This window comes from Ochlerotatus camptorhynchus, unplaced genomic scaffold (genome assembly GCF_037179485.1).
Source record: "Ochlerotatus camptorhynchus isolate MF236.1 unplaced genomic scaffold, CSIRO-AGI_Acam_v1.1 ptg000244l, whole genome shotgun sequence".
In the NCBI taxonomy this organism is placed as follows: domain Eukaryota; kingdom Metazoa; phylum Arthropoda; class Insecta; order Diptera; family Culicidae; genus Ochlerotatus; species Ochlerotatus camptorhynchus.
The window spans coordinates 4,269,937-4,296,637 of NW_027040734.1; positions in this window are offsets into that span (position 1 = coordinate 4,269,937).

Genomic DNA, 26,701 nt, shown 5'->3' on the forward strand with positions numbered 1-26,701 from the left:
AAGTTTATACGACAAGTTACTGTGCGGAAAATCGGTGTTCGAGATTATGGACGTTGAATCATACGTTAAATTTGATTCTAAAACTCTTCCTAGTGATCAGTACTACACCGTTCGTGATGGCCGAAGTGTTGACGACGCGGATAAGTCGATTTTTTCCGAAAAAATCGGTAAAAACGCTATTGGCATGCCATTTGTGAGTGTGGTATGCTTTCCAAACCCTTTGTGACAATTGAGACAATGACAACCGATGTCTACGTGCGTGAGTGTTTGAACAAGCGTCTGTTACCCATGATCCGCAGACACGACGCTTCAGTACTGTTTTGGCCGGATTTGGCGTCGGCTCATTACTCCAAGGACACGATAGCCTGGTATAAAGCCAACAAGGTCCAAGTTGTAACACAGGTCTACTCCGCTCCTCTGACTAAAAAATAACAAGGGCAGGGCAGTAAATCTGAGTAGCTGCGTAGTAATGGAACAGTTTTCCAAGGAAAATTTGAAAAAAAATGACCAAAACTTGAACAATTTGTGTCTAATTTATGGTTCATCCCCATATTTTTTAGTGCGCAAACTTGATTTTCTGTGCATCAAATTCCTTAATTTCTGATTCATTTTTGAACGTTTTATGGACCATTTGCAATATGTTAATGGGTAATTTGGACAATTTCAATGCTCATTCTTTAGAAATTGAGCGGTACATTTTTACATTTTTTTTTTGATTTTCACCGGGGTTTTAAAGGATCATTTGGCTAAAAGCGCATACTTAAGGCAGCCGTGCTCAATTATTATTGAAGAAATCATTGCTGCCAGTTTGCAGGATTTTGTATCCACCAGACTATACCATAGTGACTATAGTGTTAGCTTTAACTACTGCAAAAACTTCTGCTTTACTCGCCAGAACAGATACACTATCGTCCCTTCTCATCTGAATTATATTCTGTTCTTCTTTTTTTTCTGTTTGGGACATAAAACAACTGTGACCACAAGGGGTTGGTCACTCCACACAGTGTGCCAAAAACACAGTTGAGCACACCTGGGCTCACTCATTCACACAGTTTGGCACCCATGGCTAGAAACTTTCATAATCTTTGAAATTACTGGCAACACTGTACTATCTTTGTCAAATGTAAAATTAAAAACCAGATTTTTTTTTAACTTTAGTAGAACTTTATCTGTTTTCTAATAAACATGAGTAATTAATCGGAAATAGGTAGCAGAGAACTATCCGAGGCGAATCACCGTCTTATCGAAGTCAATTGGTTGCAAGCCCTGAACCGACACCAAGCACACCTAACCGCAATATATGACAGTAGCGTTGATTGGAAACCATTGCATATCTATTGGCCACGTTAAGGTTTTCGATGTCTGTTGAAATTCGGTTGAGAAACTGAATGATTGCGATCTGAACGGGAAATTGGAGGATAATTTATTCAAGGAGATGGAACTGGGGGAGCAAAAGTGCAAGGTCGCGAAGGTGAAAAATTACAAGTACCTTAAAGCACATCAGCACAGCTAGGCCGACAGTGAAGAGGACGTGCGAAACTTGAAGTCACATATAAACTTATGAGAAGATGCGATCTTTGTGTATGGGTATTAGACTGATGCAAATTTTGACATTTTCGCTCCACAATGCTCAAACGGTTCCAAATCGGGTCCTGATTAGTCTCCCAAAATTTGAACTCATTCGATAAGAAACTGACTAGGCACAAACCATTTGAAGTTTATACGCAAATTACTATAGGAAAACCAAATGTTTTGTTCATATCCATCTAACAATTTACCATATCGCTCTGCTTTAAAAAAAAATGATAACTGAGCTCGTAGAAAATTTTCTCAGCTACAACTTTGTCCTTAACCACTTTTCAATATAATGTAAGCATCAAAAGTTATCAATAATTCAAGCCACTAATGTCTTACGATTATGCTCAATCAACTGTTCAGCAGGCAACATTGGTGTTTCTGGCGCTTGGAATAGAGCACAAAAATCATGGCTACTATGTCACACTGCAAGATACAGTGTTGCTCACAAAACAGCTGCTTGATCATGCCATAAGATTATTAATCTCTTAAACAATTAATAACTATTTTATTTGACGTTTGGCTCAACAACTATATTCTGCTGTGTTGAAGCTGAGAAAATTTTCCATAAGTATAGCTTTTGAATTTTTGAACAGTGCAATATGGAAAAAGGTAAGAAGACATCGAACAAAAAGTTTTGATTTCCCATATTAATTTCCATATAAACTTCAAATGGTTTGTGCCAAGTCAGTTTCTTTGCAAATGAGTTCAAATTTTGAGAGACTAATCAGGACCCGATTTGAAACCGTTTGAGCACTGTGAAGCGAAAATGTCAAAATTTGCATCAGTCTAATGGGTATAGTTAAATTTGGTTGAATGCTAGGAGTTCGATTAGCTCTGTTATTATATTCTATGATGTATTCGAATACTCTCTTTGTTTCGATAGCGGTAACCAACAGCAGTTTGTAAGATTATGATTAAACAGATAATTCAACATGATTTGTAGCTTTTTTTTTGCGTTCGGTGTGTTGAATACACCGTTTTTTTGCCTCTCTGAAAATAAAAATCATCGTTAAATTAATTCATTTTTAAGATTCGGACAACCACAACCGTGAATATTTGCCCATTTCCCACCACCTCAACAGTGCACATTCCCGTTTCTTCTCAAACTATGCATCTACGTTGTTCCGGGTTGCTAGCAGGTATCCATCGGTGATCACCGCAGCCGATTTAGATTCCGGAGGAGTTCTAGCAATTTCAACAGAGGCAGCTATTCCCGGCGGTTGCAGGTTTCAAATGCCATTTGATGAGTTTCGATATTGTCTGCCGAGTTCTTTGACAAGCATCTACCAACAATCAATACGAAACTAACGATTTTAAATTGGCTCACTACTTGACTAGCCTATTGGTACCAAGCAAACGATTAACGTAGCCCATTCTAGTCAAAATTCTAGTACCACACAATGTTTGTTTTGATATGCTATGAAAGTTTGACAGATAAAATGAGGGGTTAGTGGATTTTACTATGTTTCGAGGGGTGAATCGTTTAGCTTGGGACCGAAGAGAGTATCAGAGCTGAGCCAAAAAGTTGAGCACGTTTCTTCGGGACCTTCTAATCTTAGAGTTACCTCTATGCATTCACCGCGATCGAAGGAACTCGATCGTCTTCTGAAGGATCGCTCAAGCTTGTCCGGTATCAGCTTGTCCAGGGGTGGCTTAGGCCACTGCCAGCGTGAAATCCAATGTCAGGAATAATATCAATAATATGAATTCTTTTGTATAGAGCGCTAAGCGTGCCTCTTTGCTGTCTGCATGGTAGCGGCCTTAAGATCACCGCCTTGGTCGTCTTGGTTCGGATTTTACTGCTTCGTTGTGTTGAGCCTTCGCCTTCAAAACAAAACATTTAAACTGCCAAATTAACCGGGTTGCCAAGCATGCCGTTATTCACAAGCAAACAAAGTTGGTCTGGTGACTGACACTCTCGGCACGCAAGGCACACTGAGAAAAAAGTTGTCACAAAATAAGTGTGCCACCTCTTGTGCGACCAGTAATTTAGTCTCTTGTAGTATATACCGTGTCCTTAGTTAAGTGCATGTCATATTACTCCATCACTGATGAGAAATGATGAAGTATTCTGTTTTGATACAATTGTCATTCTTGCCTTCATCGCAAGGATTCAATTCTTATTGAAAGGTCCCGCTATTTATATCCTTAGAAGAGTGAGAGCACCCTCCAAAGGCGCAACCCTTTGTCAGTCAAAATTGGATTCCTTAGCAACAAAATTAAGCAATGCCATCGATAATGAACATGCACCAGAACCCTAGTCTTAACCACTTCCATCTAGGGAACAACGAATAGAATATTAGGAATCACATAGATGAAGACTAACTAATTCATGTTGTCTTTGTTTCAAGATCATCATCGGTGGGCAAAGCCGAGTCTTGTCACTATCAACAAAGCATAACAAGTTACATGTGTTCCTTTGATAACGTAAAATTTTGATCATCTAATTTGAAGTAGTCAGGACTGGGAGTCATCATCCCGTAACGTACCACGAAAAGCTGATCAACCCACGTTATGGGGCTTCTGTTCTTCTCGTTCTGACTATTAATAATCAGAAAAATGGGGTGGTCCAAAAATCGGACTCGTAAGGAAATAAGAACATTCAGAAAATTATAATATTTATAAAACACTTAGATCAAAAAACGGAGAAAAAAAACAGCAAACATATGCCTTTGAATCGAGCATATGTTTTGACATTAAAAATCCTAATATAAATCAAAGCAACATAAATAAGAATTAACAAACCCAATGCGTTAAGCACAACCAAGTTTATCACCCCTTGATTCCAAATCCAATGCCAATTCGTTCATACGCACTCACACACAGTGACAGGTTAAGAAATGCCATCACTCCCACCCAACGTTCGATCGTTTGATCGATCCATAAAATCACCAGCTAATTTTTCCAACCCGCCACTGTCTTGACAGTTGAACGCCAAAGAAAAATAAACAACACATCCGAACTCCAAAATATTCATCACTAGTCTGCAACTAATTTCAGTTTATAGCCCATTCTCGGCACCCCATCGGATATGTTAGAGTTTCGCCATAAATCAGTTCCATTGATATGCCAAGCGATGAGCTTTTGCTTCCATATAATCCCGTGGTGATAATGGACTTTTGATAAGGGGTTTATCTTTTATGGCTACACACACAAAGTTTGGCTTTTTTGTAGGATCCAGTGGCAATTTGCATACCGGCGAAGTGGCGATGAGGAAACGGGGTCAACCAATTGCTGGGTAGGGGTGAAGGGAACCGTGATCCCATTATATCTTTGTCACTTGTGTAAAGTTATTCTATGTTTAAATTCTTAATTAAAAATCTACATAATTCAAAGAAATATTTTTGGATCCAATTCGATTCGAAACCATAACTCGTGTGGCCCAGCTATTTTATTCATAATTTACCGACGATGAAACCTCTGGCCAAGGAGTTTCGAATCCCATCTGAGGTTAACCAGATTTAGATTTCACAAGGACACTCGCGGAGAGGGAGGGCAACTGAAACGTTCGTATTCCCTCGGTTGCTCTATATTGGCTGCCTCTGTTTAAATGCTAAACTGATCCAATTTGATACCGGATGAGATTAGCCTTATTTGCACCAACAAACTGCAGAGGAAGCAAATCTCTGAACAAACATTAAGAGTCCCCACGCGAGGACGATCGAGCATGAATGTAGCAGTGTCAGCGATTCAAGCAAGCAATTAGATCTTTTCGAACTAATAAAAATGCCGATAAATGGATCTCGACCGTCCAAACCGAAAGATTATTGCAGCCTGAGGGCATGATCATCGATGATGGGGTCGTAGAACTTTTCGATCGTATCGCAACCGCTTACGGATACTGTTAACGACGTTTGCTGAGATGGCCTGAAATGACGGCTCATAATGCTGTGGATTATTGGAATAATCAGCAAAAAAAAAACTAATAGGGTAAATGTTGGCTTCGGCACCCATTGACTGTTTTCGGCAACCAAAATTTAAACGTTATTTTCACTATGTTTTCCCATCGACGCACTTTCCTGAATGTGTCCAAACGATTGTTTAGCCTTTCAGCTTCAATCTGATTATATTTGAACGATCGAGCAATCCAGTAATGCTACATTTTTCTTCAAATAAAGCATACGCACTACAAAATGGGGTTGATTTCGAGTTGCCGATAATAGAACAGCTGGTTAACACGCAGTTCTAATGGGAAGGTTGCCGAAGAAAAAGAGGCTGCCGACAATAGTCACACTCACCTGAGAAGTTTGGAGCGTTGTAAAAACGCTTTCAAAACGTTTTGAAAAATTCTGTCGATTGGAATGGATAGAAAAGCAAGCAGCAGATGAATGTAAACAAACATACACATCATATATGTGCGTGACGCTGAGAAAATGCTAGTAGAAGTGCAGACGCTGCTTAGATTGACGAGAATACGTAAATTCCCCTACTTGAAACGTCTTTTTTTTTTGCTGATTAATTTAATAATCGACAGAATTATGGGTCCTGATTTCAGGTCAACTCAGTAAACGTCATTAACAGTCGTTCCGGCTTGGCATCAAAAGACGGTCGTACAAGAGCCTTGCACACTTTTTGGCCACGGAATTCTGCTTCATGTGCCGGTTCGGATGTTTTCCTGGCTTTGTACGACTTTTATCTTTGTGTGGCAAGGATGTTCCGCACCGTTTGAATGTTGGCGTTGCACCTTTTGGCCACATTTTGGATCGAAAGATCAGGGTTTTCTTTAACGCACCTCAACACCGCAGCTGACGATCCCTGATTCCAGTTTTTTCGTAGGTCCGCTGATTCCTTTCCACACTCAGGGTTTCCTTGTAGGTTTTGAGCACTCGACAAACTGTTGTTTTCGGCATCTTCATCACTTTAGCTAGCTTGGAACTGGACCACTCCGGAATTGTAAGGTGTTCGTGCACAATATTTTTTCTTCTTTCGAGTTCCATTTGACGTTATTTCTGAATGCGATCGACTACTTTGATCAAACCCTCACCTTCCTTGCGTTCACGGGGTCGGTCTTTTTCGCTTTTCTTCTGCTGTCAGCTCGCCGCTGGGTTGTCTTGGTCTCCTTGAACGATTTTACCACAATGGACACGGTGTGACAATCTCCTATTTGGTTGGTGGATTGTCGAACATTTCTTCGAAGTATAGTAGCAATTAAAGTCAAAATAGCAGTGTTAATGTCGGTGACGGTACCACGATAGAGAGAAGTGGTTCCCGCTCAATACTCTTTGCAGGCCGGCTAGCCGCTAACAGCAATTAAGGTGCGCTAGCTACCGATGACCGGGAATGAAACGAAAATGACTTCATTCGCAAGAAACTCAATCAGGTACGAAGTGATCGTCTTCTTTGCACCACGTGTCGTTGGGGGCCCCGTACTGCTGCTGCAACTGCATCACGGCTACCGAAGTCCCTCGTTCCCTGTCGGCTGTCGAGCGACCTTCAACACCGTTGTGGGTGTCGCACTACTGCACTGTGACGTCGCGTAGGCGAGAACTTTCGCCCCACCAGATGTCGGACGACAACGTCGTGTCCCTACTTCACTGTCGACTCCGGCTAACTTGTCGCACGACTTCTCGGATGTCGGACAACCGCTCGGTCCCGATCGACTACTGCTGCAATGCACTATTGACGGTACACCGCGATCACCAACAATGCATGGTAGCTTATTGCTCTTCTCGGTTCTTCCACACTCCTTGTCTCGGCCACCGTTGCGTCACGACGGCTCCTCAGATACTTTGGCTAGCGAGAAGTGCTCTTCTGATGACGGCAAGGAGGTAGGTGTCTCTGCGTGGTTGGCTGGGTCCTACCGGAGGAGTCCGGCTACGATGGCCAGCGTACAAATCAGCCGTTGGGATTAAAGCTACAATAAAAAGGCCCTTTAACGTTAATCGATCCATCACGTCATCAGATGTTGTTGGTGATAGACTTTACCTGATGAAGGCCTTTTCCGATTTTCGTTTTACTCTCCTCCGTCCCACTTGATCGGACCTTGCAGATTATCTGCACTGATGACGATGCCTTGACCTCCTGTCGTTCGATTGTGGGTAAGAAGGTATTTGAAACGACCCGAACGGAACACTCTTCCAACTCCAGAGATGATGGCCTCAAGTTGTATGCAAAGAAACTGCATTGTGCATGTCAGCATTTAAATGGGTTTGCAATCTGGAATGCGTCATACCTTGCCGGAAAGTCATTCCCGTTGATGTGTCCGTCCCTGGCTGGCCGAGCACTTTTACTGGTTTGGTATTTCGGTGGACCACTACATGCACTTTTTGGCAATCACCCAATTTTGTGGCACTACTTGGTGAAGCCAACCACACTCTAGCTGCTCTTTTAGCACAATGCCGAGCTATTGTCCCTTACGGATATTGTTCTTCGGTGCAGATGTGCGAGAGGGAGATCGATTTGTTCTATTCTATTCTATTGATAACGCCGTGAGAGGTCTGGACGTATAACGGATGCTGTATTGTAGAATTGGTAGCGATTTACGGGATACACAGGAAGAAATTTGCTGGCGCATTTTGTCGCAAGTTATCTCCAAAAGTGTAACAACGGTCGAATTGTCGATTCCAAACTGTTTCGCGATCCACCTGTGGAACTGGCCTTGATTTTCCACTACCACTCCCATATTTTTTAAAGCACTTCTTGCTTGGAAGCCATCTCGATAACCACTTGACAGATTGTGACGAAATTTTGCACATGTAAACATTACACTCTAAACTAGTTTTCCTCAAAATTTCATCAATTTTGACCCAATAAAAAGTTATACACAAAAGACAGTGTTGTATTTTTTTTTTCGAGTAAAATCTTTAGGTCCTTCTCGTGGCAGTTCTCATCTCGGGAATGGAACCAGTTTAAGCTTTGGTACGGTGTTTTCTGTTTGAAAAATGTGTGTGAAAGTTTAGTCGATTTTATGCAGCCAAGCAAAAACAATGCTGCAATCCTTTAAATGTGCATGCCAAAATCCTGCGAAAAAATTTGAGGATGTGATCGACGGTCACAAAATCTGCGTTCAGTGCACTGACGCTCAAGCTACCCAAAGATGTCGAGATCTTTGGTTTTGCATACTGTCTTAACGGTAACGGGCGGAATACAATGACAGTTGCACTTTCAATCAGTTGGAGAACTTCAAACTAGTTAATCGTCATCCCCAACAAACAATTGAGAGCTCTTATAAAACACCTGAGTTGATCAAACGTTGAATAATAGCTTCCAGAGTTGTACAAGAATGTAGTGGTATTGCCATTTGGTTAAAAGCTTCAAAAACTGCTTGGAGCACTCTTAAATGATTGTTTACGTTCGACCAACCACCAACCACAATTTTGTTGCTAAAAATAGCACAAGTGATAGGCACGTTTATATGACCATAAAGCAATGATTATTCGACTGCAAGAGAAGTCACTCAAGATGAGCTTCATATACTTCTCTCATATGATCAAAATATGTATTCAAGAATAGAGCAGATGGAAACAGAAGCGTCTGGCAATCCGGGATCATGAGTTCGAATCTTGCTTCGAGAAACCCTCGGTGGAGTAGAGGTAAATTATATATAGGTGTTATTAATAAATGCAAACATTAATTTAAGACATATATCATATAATCAACGATAACATTTCTAGATAAATTCTCTCAATTAATGATTAGAGAGATTAATTGAAAAAATATCAATCAAAGATTAAACAGATGCTTGTTACTACTTCCTCCATGATCACAGAATGTGAATTATGGCATAATTACATATTTTTTCAATGTGCACAAATAAATTAAATTAATAAAAACTGTACAAGCAATTATTTTGGCGTACCACGACAATTGTTAAACTAATTTTAATCTGTGAATATTGTGAGTACTTACACAACGGTTATTAAGGAGTCATTAAAAAGTGCTATAAACGCTTTTCACCGCTTGCTGTATAGTGATTATTGAGGAGTCATAAAAGAGTGTAACAAACGCCTCTCAGGTTCAATCTCTTATACATTTCAAAGCAGCTGTCAAGAAGAGTCTACAAACGTTGTATAAGAGCTTTCACCAAAATAATAAAGCTTGAGTTTAAATATGTATCTATAAACGTTGTATAAAAGTTGCTTCTACTACTATACCGCGTATCCTCCTAGTAGTTGAACAGGTTCTCCAAACCAGTGTAAACAAGAGTTTTACAGAAGTTGTAATAAACAAATTGTACAGTTATTATTCAGCATGCAGTTGAAAAAAATCACAATGGAAGCGTTTCTTCAACAAGAAATTGATTTTGGGTAAACGTTTTACTGAATACGTTAGACAACACATTTGTGTTGCAGTTGTATAGGTTCTCCAAACCAGTGTAAACAAGGGTTTTATAAAAGTTGTGGTGAACACATTGTGCAATTATTATTCAACATGCAGCTGAACAAAATCAAAACGAAAGCGTTTCTTCAACTGGAAATTGTTACTTGGTTTAAGTCTTATGGTTATTTGAATAATCTCTGATTCACCTGAAATACTGGAGAAATATGTGAAGAATGCAGATTGTGATTGAATATTTCATCAGTACAAGGTCTTCTGAAAAATCAACCAATCTGAATTCTTGTAAAAATATCCAAGGGGCTTTAAAATTCTCCGAAGTTCAGTGATCGTCTCAGAAGGAAACTCTAATTTATTGAAAAATTAAAAGAACTTCTGGGGAGTAAAGACATATCTAGGGAAGTCTCGACTCTTGGGAAAGTTTAAAGATCTTCAAGAGAATAATCAGAAAACTTTGTACATTTCAGGTAAATGTTGAAAACTTCATCGAAGATCTAGAGTAGTTTTTAGGAGAACTTCAGAGTAGTTCTGACGATAGCTTAGTTCTGAAGAGAAGTTCAAAGTAGTTCTGAGGAAAAGTTCAAAGTAGTTCTGAAGAGAGCTTCAAGTAGTGCTGAGGAGATCTTCAGAGTAATTCTGAGGAGAATTTCAGGGTTGTTCTGAGAAGAACTTCAGAATATTTCTGTGGAGAGTTTCAGAGTGCGTCTGACGAGAAATTCAGAGTAGTCCTCAGGAGAATTTCAGAATAATTCTGTGGAGAGTTTCAAAGTAGTTCTAAGGAAAACTTCAGAGTAGTTTAGAGGAGACTACTGTGAAGTTCTGAAGACATTTCCAGGGAAGTTCCATTGGCCTCAGGAATGTTTCGGAAATTTATGAAACTTCTCGGGAGCATCCGGATCATGTCTGGCCAGCGTGGTCCTGAGTACTTAATATGGCCACTAGACTGATGCAAAATTTGAAATGTTCGCTCCACAGTGCTCAAACGGTTTCAAATTGAGTCCTAATTAGGCACCGATAGTTTAAACTCATTTGATAATAAACTGACTTGGCAAAAACCATTTGAAATTTATAAGGAAATTACTATGGGAAACCCCAACTTTTTATTCAGTCTTCTAGCCTTTTTTTCATATTGCACTGTGAACAAGTTCTATCGCTATTCTTATGGGAAATTTTCTCAGCTACAACTTTACAGAATATCGTTTTTCAGCCTGGCGTCAAACTAAATATTTATTAATTGATTAAGAGATTGATAATCTTATGGCATGATTAAGCAGCTGTATTTATTATAGGCAGCACTGTATTCTGCAGTGTGACACAGTAGCCATGATTTTGGTGACCTATTCAACGCCCCAGAAACACCTATGGTGCCTGCTGAACAGTTGATTGAGCATAATCATAAGACATCGTTGACTTGAATCATTAATAACTTATGTTCCTTACATTTTATGGAAAAGTGTTTTTGAACAAAGTTGTAGCTGAGAACAGCTGCAACAAGCTCAGTTATCATTTTTAAAAGTAGAGTGAACTGGTGAATTTTGAGACAGATATGAACCGAAATTATAACTTCCCCATAGTAATTTCCATATAAACTTCAAATGGTTTGTGCCAAGTCAGGTTCTCACTAAATGAGTTCAAATATCGGTAGGATAATCAGGACCCAATTTGGAATCGTTTGAGCACTCTGGAGCGAAAATTTCAAATTTTGAATCAGTGTAATGGCCTCCAATATTCTGATGCTAGAACTCTCATGTAGTTTGATGTGCCACACGAGGATATAGGTTCAAGTTGCACTTCTCCGGGGGTACCAGAAACATGTTCGAACCTGGCTAACGTGGTCTTTAGTAGTTAATCTGGCGACCAATGATCATATTTTTGAATTCTCATGTAATTTAATGTGTCCCATGTGGTTGTCGGTTCAAGAAGAATCTGACCAGTTCCCCGGTGTTACCCGAAACATGTCAGGATGCATGGTTCTGACTACTTATTACGACCTTGGATGATTATTTGGTTCACGTCTTGAAGGTTCTGGTAAACTCAAAATTACAAAAATATAACTGCAAACATTGAGCACATCTCATAGCGGTGCCGGTGGTGTAGTGGTAAGCGTGATTACCCCTCACCCCAGCAGGCCTGGGTTCAATCCCAGTCGGCGTCGCCAGGATGTTCTGAGGCATAACATCTCTGATCACGCCTTCCTTCGGAAGGTAAGTAAAGCCGTTGGTCCCCGGTTCATGAGTTGATGGGTCGATAGGTACGGCTTTTACCACAACGCACTCATTGTGGGTTGTCAAACGGATTTAAGTGTATTGGAAAATTTGCGCTTTCCGCTATGCCGCTTTTATTGTGTTCAGCCCTTAACGAGACGCTAGAAGATGTGGAATTGTTGTCGACCAAAGCGATCAAAACGGGTGGATACTGGATGCAAAGAGCGAAGCTGCAGATAGAGCCCACCACAAAACCGGGAATGCTATTGGTCAGTAACTACAAAGTGGTGCAGCAGGGAGCACTCCGTAATCTCGATGCGCGTGCTGAAATATCGCGAGTGATGATCGACGATCAGCTAAACTTCAACTATGCATGCGAGAAGGTGGTGAAGGCCACCACAGCAAGGGTAGCTAAAGGGTGTCCCACATCAAATTGCATCACGGAAAAAACACTGTAAAAAATGTCCTAGTTGACAGACTCAGGTTGTACAGGTTCTGTACAACATCTGGCTGCAGCTTATCCTGTACGGAAACCCACTTTTTCTTCATGTCTTCCTCAGATTTGACCTCCTTGGGATGCTTCCGTAATGCCGTAATAGCCCAGTATTTTTCGATGGGCTTTATTTCCAGTGCATTGGGGTTGGGGGGGTTATCATTGGCTTCGAACTACTCCAGAACAACGTTTGAATAGTGGCACGAAGCTAGATCCGGCCAGAAGATCGTAGGGCCCTCGTGCTGCTTCAACAGAGGAAGCAGACACTTCTGTAGACACTCCTTGAGGTAGATCTCCCCGCTTACAGTTCCGGTAGTCACGAACGGCACACTCCGTTTTCCACATGAGCAGATCGCTTGCCAAATCATGTATTTCTTGGCATTTCTTATTTCCTCCGGAACAACAAACTTGTGCTAGGTGTTGAAGAACAGTAGCCTCGGAAGCTGCCGCAAGTCCGCCTTGCCGTAAGTCTCATCATCCATGATGAGACAATAAGGCGTCAGCATCTGGGTGTACAGTTTCCGGGCCCATGACTTTTCCACCGTATTTTGCCATTCGTCACGATTTGGAGCCTTCTGCACTTTATACGTATGTAGTAGAGCTTCCATCCCGGGATATCCCGGGATGAAAATCCCGGGATTGTGACATTTTCCGGGACTACTGAATCCCGGGAAATAAATTTATAAATCCCGGGATCGCGTGAATTCCGGGAATTTTGATATCACTCTTTTACCCCATTAAATCTTTCTTGGAATATCTATAGCAGAATCCAGAACTTTCACATCTTATGAAATATATCTCTTCCTTTCGTTTGTCATTCGTTCTGATTTATCGAAAGTATGGCACACAAACATCACTTTTTGTATATGATCGTTGTTCAAGAAGCACTCGTGAAAAATACGATCTAGCAGTGAAACAAACCGTGAACAGTTTTAATAAATTTAATAATCGTGTATCTAGATGGTACATAGACGAAAATCAGGTTGAGCGTTGTGAGAAGTCCATCATTCATAGTTGATCAAAATGCACTGTTAAGATGGTTGGGAGTACGTAGTACTAGTCCCAACTGATAAAAAAAACTCAGTATTTGCAGTTTTTAGAGTCCTTCCTTAGATTAGCGAGCTGAATCTGGTAAAATGTTTACTCCTTCTGGAGGAACTTCTATATGTCACCGTTTTCTATTCTGGCTTCCATAGCTTTCCATTGCTAACAACCTTAAACAACCTCGTGGACGATGATTACGGAACATCGCATGAATTATTTAAAAGTTCAGCAAGCAGGGCAGAAATTAAGTTATACCTAATTAAAAGATGTAAGCTATGGAAAAATCTTTGAAGTACTGAGAACTTCGAAGAAGTTGACGGAATATCCCAGGATTTCGTCGAATATTCTACATATTCAGAATACTTTATATAGGCTTTGAGTTCATGGAACTGAGTATAAGTTCAAGAAACTTCTTGAAAGTACAGGAATCTTCGTGTAACTGATATGCACAGATTTGCGATGATATCTCTAGATATTATTCAAGACTTTTCAATTTAATCAAGCAATGTTCTGAAGATCTGGAACTGTTCAAAATTCAAACGACATCTTTTAGACATCCTTCCAAGATGAAAGTTTGATTAGAGAGTATTTAAAGGATATGCAGTTGGTTCGAGATTTAAAGACCTCTGGATATTTTCCAAGACTTCAGGTTGATCAATTATTATTCTTAAGATATTCAACTGTTCATAAAATTCACCTTCGGAAACCTCCGAGAAATGGAAGCTCTAGTATGTAGTCCCTCCTGGTCCTTGGCTCTCTGAACGAAAGACTTGGACCGATTCAACTTTTTGGCCACATCCCTGCCGAAGCATTGGGATTCCGCTTAAACGCTTCCACGACACGCTTGTGATGCTGATCATTAATAGAACATCCATTCTGACCGCATTTCTCGTTCCGTTCGATGCTCAGAGTTTTGCAGTAATGTTCAATTACACGACTCACCGTTGACTGCACGATTCCGAGTTGTTTTCCGATGTCCCGATGAGAGAATTGAGGATTTTTCAGGTTCTTGCGCAAAATCAATTCGCGACGTTGCTTTTCGCATGACGCCATTTTTTCTAATTTTCGAACAACTGACAGCGATAAAAATACAGTGTAAACAATACACTCTAAACTGCGTCTACCGAAATTTTCAAGAAAAAATACCCAATGGGTAATTTTCTACAGCGTTTTTTTTCCGTGATACAATTTGATGTGGGACACCCTTTAGAATCATGCCGAACAATTCTGGATCAAGCGTAGTGTATCTACGTCTGGGTTTCAGCGCTGGATACTTAGCGGAATCAAGCGAAGTTGAACGCGAGTCATGCGTACATACAGAGTCATCGGAAGCGGTATGTGTGAACGCCGGAATGAACCCATCGATTTGGCGGAGGACAGCGAGTGCTATAAGTTGAAGAAAATTAGAGGAGTATGGAAAATGGTGAGCGTGGAGTTGATGGCCAAGTGGCAGCAGTGGCATCTGCTCGAACACGCTAGGTCATACCCCTGTCCAGAATGTGAAAATGTGGAGGAAACACCGGAGTACGTGGTCTTCGACTGTCCTAGATTTGAAGCAGTGCGAAGGGGCATGCGTGTTATTAAGGTCTGAGGTCAAGCTTTCAACGGTTTAATTCGAAATAGCCACGTTTAACCGTTTAATAACTACGTGTTGCCTCTCTCAGAGAGTAACAAAACATGTTGCGAGATAGCGCTGGCAGTGTTGCCAATATAATGGTAAAAAAATCAACCATTATATTAATTACATTCAAAGAGAGATTGGGAAAGCCAAGATCCCAATGGCCTCATGCGACATGTTCCGAGTGCCTTCGAGGACGTGGTCAGAATGTTGTTTGAGTCAAAACTAATCATATCAGGCATAACATTTGATAACGGCACAAAACCGTCGTTTGTCATTAGCGATCAGGAAACGGACACGGGGTTGGAGATGTTGAATGAAGATAACGAAATGGACGTGACTACCCCGACGACCGACGAGAGTAGCGGAGAGCATGCAACGGGAAACGATGTTCAGAAACAGCAGCAGCGATCACGATTTGGGTTCAATGAAAATGAGGAACAAATTCGGGAAAGAAAGAAGTTGCGTGCACGGGAGAAGATCGCTTTGTCGCCGCTTCGATCGCCACCCAGAAAAATCATATGATAAAATATATTTGTATATATTTTTTTTTGTATTTTGAGTACCATAATTGGTATTCTATGTTACTCGGCTCCGCTAAGTTATTTTTATAACATTTGAGCCTGCCAAATAAACGAAATGAAAAAAAAAAACGGCACAAAAGCATTTGTAAACAAATTTTCTAAGGCCCTTTACACGCGAACCAAAGTACGCCCACGCAAAGCAATACCACTTTCGGAAAGGTGATAGTTGCTCCTATCCGATGATGTTGTTGGTTTGCGTGGGCGTACATTGGTTCGCGTGTAAAGGCCTTAGAATGTTTGTTTACAAATGCTTTTGAGTCGCTATCAAATTTTATGCCTGATATGACCTATAAGACTTCAAAAGAAGATCATGTTTGATCACATTTAGTTTCCAGAACAAAATAGTCACACATGCCAAAGATGAAAACATAAAAATCAGAAATTTCATATATTTTGTTATTTTGAGCATAATCTCAATAACATGTTAACGCAATTTTAATTGAATCAGAAGCGATCTTTACAAGACGGTGCAAACATTGAAAATAAATATCTTGTAGGTTTGAGAAGAAAACTATGCAACCCTCAACGTAATGTTTTTAAAATTACCATGCTCATATCAAAAATCCAATAGCCCAATTGATCAATTACTGTTATTATTTCAACAGCAAGCATTCAATTGAACGTTACAATTTTCATGGTTGCGCTGACCACGTACAGTTACATTAGTAAAAATTGTATACTCGTAATACATTTGCCATGGTATATCTGGTTTGAACAACATAATAAAAATAATTTTAACTACGCAGTCAATTCTACTATGTACATTACAATACGCATAATAGAAATGACAGCATGATACAATTTATGACACAAAGGGGAACTAATTACTAATAAACTAATTACTAATAAAAAAAAGTTAACATTTCATATGGTATGTACTACTATGGTACCGTTTCAGTGAAGGAAAGAATGCTGGCAACCATGCGGATCTGAAAACATTCCCTTTTTGCCCCACAGAAGTGTATTGTAGAAAAGAGTTTATACTTCGCTTTGCGGTTATTGAAAATAATTTATGTAGAGAAAATTACTATGTGCGGGGAAACATTGCGGTGATAAATTGGCAACATACTACTTTACGAAGAGCAAAATTGTCCCGTTCCCTCACCATCATCCTGTCAGAACTGAGCAGAAAGAGAACGTTGAGAGAGAACTTCAGAGAAGAGGAATGTGAGACAGTACGCGCCACGAAGTAATATGACCTAAAGCGTTTATAATGCGTTTTTCAAAACCAATTGAAGGGTTTTCATCTAGTACCTATTACTCAATAAACTACTGGTCTATCATTAGGAAAACTGTTTATATCAATTAATCTTAATAGCACGAGAAAACATGTCATTGAGAATACTACTCTGAAACGCGTATTGCACCCACTTCCCTTGAGGTCTCTCACAGCCAACGCGAGGTGCGTTATGCGCTTCAGGCTTACGTGTGATGAAATTACTGATCGAGCAGTTCGACAAGAGCTCGAACTTTTACTCGAATTTAGATATTCGAGTAAAATGCAGATCGTCCGTTGCCAAGGAAAAGAAGTCTTTGGGTGAAGGCGTGTTTCGTACCAAAATTCTACATATAAGCGCGTATTTGCATGTTAAAAGTGTGATAAATGCGCTCGTTTCCGTCGAATCGTCCTGGCGTCTTCGGTGTACTTATTCATCATTATGAAGGAATAAGTGTAAAATTTATTGTACGGTTAACTTACTCGTATCTAATCGATTTTTCTATTGGTTAGTTTTTCTAGTCACACACATAGAAATTACTAAATTAACACGTAACGAAATCCATCTTTGACATATATGATGTGACGTAAACAAACTACTTTGTACTGATGTTTGTAGATGGAAGTGCAAATAAGTCAGTAAAACAACTGATTTATGCAAATAAACGAAAGCACGTAGGCTCTGATTCCTCGTAGTAATAATTAGAGTTCACCAAATTAATATTCATAAATGTTTTACGCATAACTCTTAGTGGTTTTTTTTTACTTACTTATGGGTTTACCAGCATCGCAATGTTTTTCCTTGTCACAGCTTGCAGGAAATTTTCTCTTATAAAACGTGTTAATTTCGGCTCAATTTTTCTTGGATAATAATTATTTTCTTTGGTCACCTTACAAACTACGTAGTCATTTTCATTAGCGGCATTCACGAATACGATGTAGCACAACTCTGCATCCGTAAAATATATACAGGCCTGAGCTTCCATCACTACATTATTATCAGCAATAGGAACACCATCAAGAATTTTAAAACCGAATCCGTGGCATTTCTCAGCAGCTGCTGTCAAAGAATTATAATGTGTTTTCATATTATGAAGTTCTTTTCGTTTTGCAAGCAGGAGAGCCCGGCCAGTTGTATCTTGTCCTAAAATAATAAATATTTTATTTTATGTTAGGTAACATACAGAATTAGTATACCATCTATAAATACGCATGAATATGGTAATTTTCGTGGTATCAGTAGGATCGAATCGGAAAACCTACAATTTAGCTCTTGCGATAGAAGTTGCTGGGCTTTATCTTGAATAGAGATGCGCTTTTTAATAATTTTAAAATTACTTGCAACCGACGATATTGTGTCTGCTTTTTCGGAGAGTTTGTCTAGATTTCTAGTGTTCACAATATCCGGAACAACAGTTGAAAGTATTCTTCCTTTCGAAAAACGTGAGACATCATGCCACGTTGGATTACGGATTACTATATCCGTTGAGATCTGAAAACAATTTTCATATTAGCTAAAGTGTGTCGTCAGTAACGAGGGAATAATTCTTTAAAATTGAAACACGGGTTTTCATTTGGTAACACGTGGGCTTAGAACATGAATAAACATTATTTAGATTCCAGAGAACTGGTCTTTGTAAAAAATAAAAATATGATTTGAAGTCAAATTTATATTTTTAATTTTTTAACCGAAATGGCTGTTATTTTTAGAGTAATTTGAGACGATCCTCTAGTTTTGAATCGTGAGAAAACTTAGAAAAACTTTGTCAGATAGTTTTAAAAATATTCTGCAAATCATTGGAGTTTCAAAGCTGATTATTACTACTGTTTTTGTTCAAAATTAATATGTTTTATCAATGTCTATTTAAAACAAGTTTTGCTTGAGAGCGGTGCCGGTGGTGTAGTGGTAAGCGTGATTAGAAGGCCTGAGTTCAATCCCAGTCAGCACCGCCGTGATGTTCTGAGGCATAACATCTCTCATCATCAGGGAAGTAAAGCCGTTGGCCCCTGGTTCATGACTTGATGGGTCGATATATAGGGTCCAGGTGTGCGAGCTGCCTTCCTGGTGTCGGTAGCATTGGTGCTCAGCACGGAAAACAAGATCAACGGAAAACAAATCAAGGAAAAAAAAAAGTTTTGCTTCAGGATACATTTTACTTAAATTTTCCCATGTTTGGTTCAAGCCATATAATATGGATCATTTTGTCAGATTTTTTTTCTGGTAATTACTTTGGTGTTTCCTTTTGTCGGAGATACTCTGAAATTTATTTAAAGATTTGTTTGTAAATTCGTTAAAAAAATTGAATAGAGCTAAGTTCGTACTAACCCTGCTTTTTTCCTCTCTTGTTTAACAAAATTTAACAAAAATGTATGTTTCTACTATAGATGACTTCTAACTTATATACCTTTCGATTTAAACCGTCAGATTTGTTAAAGAGTCACATGTTTTTATTTTGTTAAAACTTCATTGGACGTACTTCGGCAAAAGGTAAAGTTAATGTAAAGGTGAAGAAAAATTGATTCTAAATGAATGCTTCTTTTGATTTTGATAAGAAAGTGTTTTATCTATGATTGATTCATTCCCCTTTAAATCATTGATATGTTTGATGTTTTCTGTTCGATAGGATAGAAATAGGCATTTATGCCAAAGTAGCTCTTTACCCTTTATTTTTCTTCGAAATGTTTAGAAATGACCACGTTGGATTTTCAACGTGGATGTGCAAGGTACATTTTCTTCTCTCTTTTTCATTTTCACTCTCTGTTATTTCCATACAAATTTTACTCACTTTCGTTAAAAGAGGATCATTACAATATATCAAACTCACAGCTGTGAGTTACTTTTTACTTTCGTGCACAACTTTTAAGAAACTGCATTAATGAAAATCTCTCAGGGCTGATAAGCACTTTTAAAACAAACTGCTGTCATAGCATTTAAAAACCGACCACTGGAGGTGTTGCAATGAAACAAAGAAGGCGGCCCGAATCTTACTGAGTTACAAATGAATTCCGATTTCAAAGAAATTTCTGAAAGAAATCACTAGTTCATTACCAAAAGAATTCCAATGAAAATTCAGAAGTAACTTACTAAGGAAGATGCAAAATAAATTACACAGGAAATTGAAACCATAATTCCAAAAGTTATGATCAACCAAACTCCAGAAAATATTAAACCTGTAGGAAGTAATAAAGCAAATCAACTTGATAAACCTATTAGATGCAAAAAGACATTGTAAAGGAACGACGAAATAAGTAAATTTGAATAAAGCTCCTAAACAAATTTATTGAAAAATTCAGGAGTAAATTTAGAATACAATTCCAAAAATTTTGACATGACTTTTATCCTTCTTACTTTATCGCAAATCCACCGACAGCATTATTCCATTTGATGTTTCATTAGATCATTCTTTAAGGATTATAGATGTTCGGTATTTTATGATAAACTATATAGAAAACAATAGCATTTATTTGAGTAAATACATAGCTGATGCGGTCGTGTTGCCAAAAACGGGATGGTACTGTAACACCAAACATATTTCAAAGGCTCAATAGCGGGAGCCATGTGATTTCGATAATTCAATTTTATTGCCTACCAAACAAAACTTGATTCTAGGTCCGGTGGGAGTTGAGAATAACACAACCAAGATTACTATGACTGACAGCCAAAGAAAATCTCGTAAAGTTTAAAAAATAAATTTCTAGCATTTCACACAACATCCAATGAAATAATTTTGAATTATTAGGGTAGAGCACTACTTCGGCCTAATCGCCTATTTTGGGCCTATCGAGCAGAAAACTTCAAATAAATCCATGATTTCAGAGTTAACAAGTCAATTATGCGTTTGGTACGATACTTTAGTTAATAAGCTACCGAACGAAGTCAATGAGAACGCGTGGTATGAAAGTTTGCACCCATTATTCCCAAAAACAAAAGAAGCGCTCCCACCGAATCAATTTTTATCTTCATACGATAGGCCGAAGTGAATTCATTTGCGTTTCAATTGCGTTTCAATGCGTTAGGCTGAGTTTAAAATCCGTAGGCCGAGTTTGGCGTCAAGAAGCAGTGTTGGACTTTTGACAATATCTCAACGTTTGGTTTCTCGTTTTCAAATCTTATGGTACGTACGGAAAGGCAAATAAATTTGGAAGCCATCAGAAATAATAACATTCCGTTTGGTGCTAAACTGATCTAGATTAAGAAAGACTAAGTGCGTCTTATGCTTAATAGGCCGGAAATGGGGTATTTAACCCTATTTTTCAAAGGAATGGTCTTGATGAGATCTTATTGATAAATCGTCAGTAGTCCGAAAAAAAAAATTACAGTGTAATTTTCAGTGGAAACAATGCTCTAACATTAATATTTATTGTCGACAATAAAAATGATTGTTATAATGATGTACCCTTCTAAAAACGGCAAAACTGCTACCTAGCTGTACAATATATGTACAGAATAAAATGTTGTTACAATGATTTTTATCCTTTTTTCATTTATTTTATTGTTAACATGATTCGATCATGAACAATAATGAACAACTCTATTACAATAAAAATTGTTGTTACATTAAATATTGATGTGTTTTCACTGTGGGTTACTTCACGAACAATAAAAATAAATCTAATTGAAGCATGCAGACTATAAGAGGGTCAGCAACACTGCCAATGTAATCAAGATAGGTGCTGTTCGTATGGCTCTGGCTTTGACAGTTCGTTTGGCTCAAAACCAACCAGTCCGCGTCCGCTCATCTCTTGTCCTAGACCCTCTCTAAAGCTGGGTTAAAATGGTTCAATTCAGCGTTAAACTCACTTGAACTGCGAAATGAACGTCCAGAAATCTGATCGATATCGGACTTGCTCTATTCGTTGCCAAGTAAATTGAACGCCTACGACCAGATCGGTTTAAGTTGAATTCAACTCACCTGTCTCATCTAAATCCCGCTTAATGTAGACCTTTTCCGTGCAGTCAATAATATACAATAATATAAAAAAAATCCACCGCTTGAAGATGTCAGGATGGAACTCTCAGGTGGAAGCATATTTCATGGGCGATTATCTTCAGTCGAACCATCAAGGAGACGTGACCTAGGGAGATCGAGTGCACGGGAGTTGGCCTGCATTTCTCACAAGTTCCGGATCGAATCTCAATCCATAACCAGTAAAAAAAGGACTCACCCGTAACAGACATAACACCACCCCTTTGCCTTCCCGGGGCAATTTTCGATTTTTTTTAAGTCGATAAAGTAGATCTGTCAAGCCAACACATACACTCTAAAGTACACTGTTATTTTTTTAATCAATAAATTCGCCAACCAACAGTAAAATAACAATAATATATAATGTTATTGAAAAAAATTATATGGGGAAATCGTGAAAATTTCATTGTTAAGATACTTAAGAACCTCCCTTTATTATTGTAAATTTTCCATTTACCATGAAATTTACTGTTTAGTACAACATAAATCATGGTAAATTTATTGTAGACGTAACAATATAAATCATTGTAAAGACAATAATTTTCGTCTTATTGTTACATTGTTTTTTAATGAATTTTTGTTGTTATTTTTTTTTTGGGCGAAGTAATAGCAAAAAAATATTTAACAAACTTTGGATAATTGGGCGAAACAAATCAAGAGAAATAGCACAGTGTGCATTTACGAAGTTTTTTAATTAAACTCTATTAATTATTCTGTTTTAGTTTACATTACAGAAATATTTTTGGACAACAGAGCTTATTGATGGATTAGAAAATATAAATTTTCGTTGTACTTACCAAATATTCGGAGTCTTTTGCAGTTATCGCGGCACTGGTCGGAGTGTGCAGCACGCTCGGCCCATATCTTATTTCAGCGATGTTTGAGACATCATATCTCTTCTGAATTGCTTCCGGTTTCTCTGAATGATCTGCTGAATATTTCCGTTGCCTGTTCCTTCGATTAACATACTTAGTAAATGTTTCTCCAGGATCTCTTTCAGTGAACTCTTTAAAACTTCCTTCCATACTCCATCCATACCCGTCATTGTATAACAAAATCGCTACCATAACACGGATAGAGTAGTTACCGCGATTTGTTAAATTTTCACGCTTTCCAAGAATTAGCTTGGATAGTATGGTGAAATAGTTCTCGGCCTTATTTGATGTTTTTGCATTGTTGATCTTGTCTGCATTGGCTGCTAAGGTATCCAACAACCGTTGAACAGCTTTAAAGGCATCGCTGTTGGTAATAGATGCATCGGCAGGCTGGGAACTCCCTTCACCATTGCAAAAATATGCACGGCAATGTTGGTGATGTCCCATTATATGCTGTATGGTATTTAGTATGTCATTCCTGAGGCCCGTGACATCCTCACCACCACCTGCAGCGCAATGCAAAATTGCAGATTTTACTCCTGCGCAAATTTTTACAATTTTTGACCTTAGAAGGGTACGAGAAATATCACTTTCGATTTACCAACAATCTGTCAACCAAATGATGATATGAAATTAGAAATCAAAAAAAAAATTAACAGTAATTAAAATTACCGTGAAGCTTACCACCACTGTAAAAAAAATGCATTTGATTTTTCTAAAACAAATGAAAAATTTTATTGAAAATCTATAAAAATCTGTTTTTTCGCAGATTTTAAAGAAAATTTACGTGTAAACACATGTTATTCGAATGACATTATGGTAAAAAGTTAGGTATAGAAAACCACAGAAACGAAACCTTACGATTTTGTTTTATTTCCAACTTTTTTAAAATGAAGAATTAGAAGCAAAGGCAAGTTATTATTTTCAAGAATATTAGATAAATTATGTCCTTTAATTTTCAATATTTTTAGATCAATCAAAACATGCAAATAATTTCGTGGCGGTTAACTTCGCTATAACGATTTTCAAAGTTTTATTCATTAGTCACTGTACCATAATTTTACCATGTTAAATTTACAGTTGGCCTTTTAATCCACTAATATGTTTCTACTCAATAAAATATTTAAAAAATTAGCCAAATGGGCATTGATTCAAGGGAGCCGTATTGTTTTTGAAAGTTTCTTTAGACCTAAAATAGGTGTGGATTTGAAGTAATTTGTGCGATTTTATGCCTTGCGACCTGTACTGCATCCTGTTATTCACATTTTTAGTGACATCTGTCGTCTACATATGTATTACGCAAAAAACTGTATTACAAATTTACTAGAACACATAACAGAGCGTTTTGATTTTGAGCAAATTAAGCAATTTCAAACGTTACCCTCTCCATTTGCCGTGACACTTTTAATTATTGTTCGAAAATTCTCGTCTAATCAAAAACATTTCATTTACAATGTGCAGACTTCTTCGGTGTCTTGTACTAATACTTGACTCTAGTACAAGACAGTGAAAAAGTCTGCACGCGCATCTGTTAAGTAGGGTGCCTTCCATTCATTTTGGCTAAAAAAATGTTTTATTAAATTATGAAATAATAAGATATTATTATAATATTTTGTTGTGTAAGCAACAAGAAAAGACTGTGAAGTTTGGGTTTGACACATAATACCTGCCACTTTTGCTACATGAGAGTTGCAATAAGCGATTTTATCATTTTTCACCTCTACTATTCGGTCTTCACCCTTCGTGAAGAGGCCATCAGAAAATTGCTCATTGTGACACTGTCAAATTAAAATTTGTAGGTTTAATGTGTCAAACACAAACTTTACAATCTTTTATTGTTACTTACACATACACAATATCACCATAATATCTGATTATTCACTAATTTCATAGAACATTTTTTAGCCAAAATGAATGGAAGGCGCCCTGCTGGTAAAGATGAGCAATTATGGCAGTGGAATTAAATGGAAATTACTAATCCTTCTCCTTTTTTTATACAAATATTTCACTATAGATGCCCTCATTCAACAAGAAAAAAAAATAATGTAAAAATTCAACTCTGACAATGATAAAAACTCCCATAGCAAAGAAATTAAAAATACATACCGTATAAAATATATCACCAGTTTTTTTTTCTCTTCAAAAAATTGAATGAGCAGTACCTATTTCGCGTGTCCATGAAATTTTCTGAAAGCTTGACTGCGGTTGGCCAAGCATTCAAGACTTACCGGTTTTATTTTGAACTTGATTTTTGACATTCAAAGTGTTTTTATGTTACTTCATACGTGAAGTTAACGATTTTCAGAGTTGGTTGGAAATGCTAACATTAAGCTTTAGTGTGATGATTTATTAGCTAGAGAATGATTTTTTAGAAGAGGGTAGGTGGATAGTTCCGTTTGAGTACGGCAGTATGAAAATTGAATAGAAGTTGAAAATGAGCGAAGGGCCATTAATGCGACAGTTTTTCAAGATAGACGCACATTTTTGCCTAGCCCGTACGATGTACGCGGGGACTTGAAGTATGTCTTCAAGTCCACAGGCAAAAATGTGCGTCCCTCTTGTTGCTCATAAACTGACTGCGGCTGTAGAATAGTTCTAGCGACGTTTTCATCACTACCTCTGAAAATCGTTAACTTCACGTATGAAGTAACATAAAAACACTTTGAATGTAACAACTCAAGGCGGGAGTAGCCGTCAACAATGCTGATGATGGTACAGCACGCAACAACCACCCTACTGCTTTCTCTCTGAGATGACTACGTTGGTAAAGACGAGAGGGGGAACACAATAGTTGGGTAAAGAAGAACTGCATTATAACACACCATCAACTGGAAATGCTCTCGCAACGTGGGGCTTTAGGTAGTGATGAAAACGTCGCTAGAACTATTCCACAGCCGCAGTCAGTTTATGAGCAAAAAGAGGGACGCACATTTTTGCCTGTGGACTTGGAGACATACTTCAAGTCCCCGCGTACATCGTACGGGCTAGGCAAAAATGTGCGTCTATCTTGAAAAACTGTCGCATTAATGGCCCTTCGCTCATTTTCAACTTCTATTCAATTTTCATACTGCCGTACTCTAACGGAACTATCCACCTACCCTCTTCTAAAGATCATTCTCTAGCTAATAAATCATCACACTAAAGCTTCATGTTAGCATTTCCAACCAACTTTGATTTTTGATTTTGTGTAAAGTTTGAGCAATTATAAGACGCTTCATTTTAGAAAATCCTTTTTGACTATGCGTTTGTTTGAAGTACAATAAACCAATAAATGTTTGCTCTTGTGTAGTCCACGGAGCATTTACATGGGTCTTGTTTAACTAGAATCAGTCCAGTATGAAAAAGTTATAAGAGATTAAATTCTTTATCACAATATCAGAAAAATATACATAATACTTTTAATTTAGAAATATTCAAAAAATTCCAACTTTTCTCGGTCACATTTAGTAAAATTTACTCTTGAAAAATATTGCTTCAGCCACAAGAAATCTCATTCTGCAATAATGATATGTTTGAACATTTTAGTAAAAGTTGATCTCTTACTATGTTTGTGAATTTTAAAACATCTTCATTGAAGATTTCAGAAAATTAAGGACTATTGATGAGTTTTAAAATTATTAGCTTAAAAGTATTTCAATTTCGCTTTTTTTGTTCTGAAAGAAAAACAGTTATTTTGATTTTTTAACAATTTTTGGATTTTTTTCACCGGCAGACATAATTTTAATTAGATAACACATTTTCCTGCTGTGAAATATATTGAACACACCCTCATGTTACAATAAGTAACTCTTGACAAGAACCATCCTCCAAATTAAGTAAGTTCGATTAAAAAAGAATTGAAAATTTTC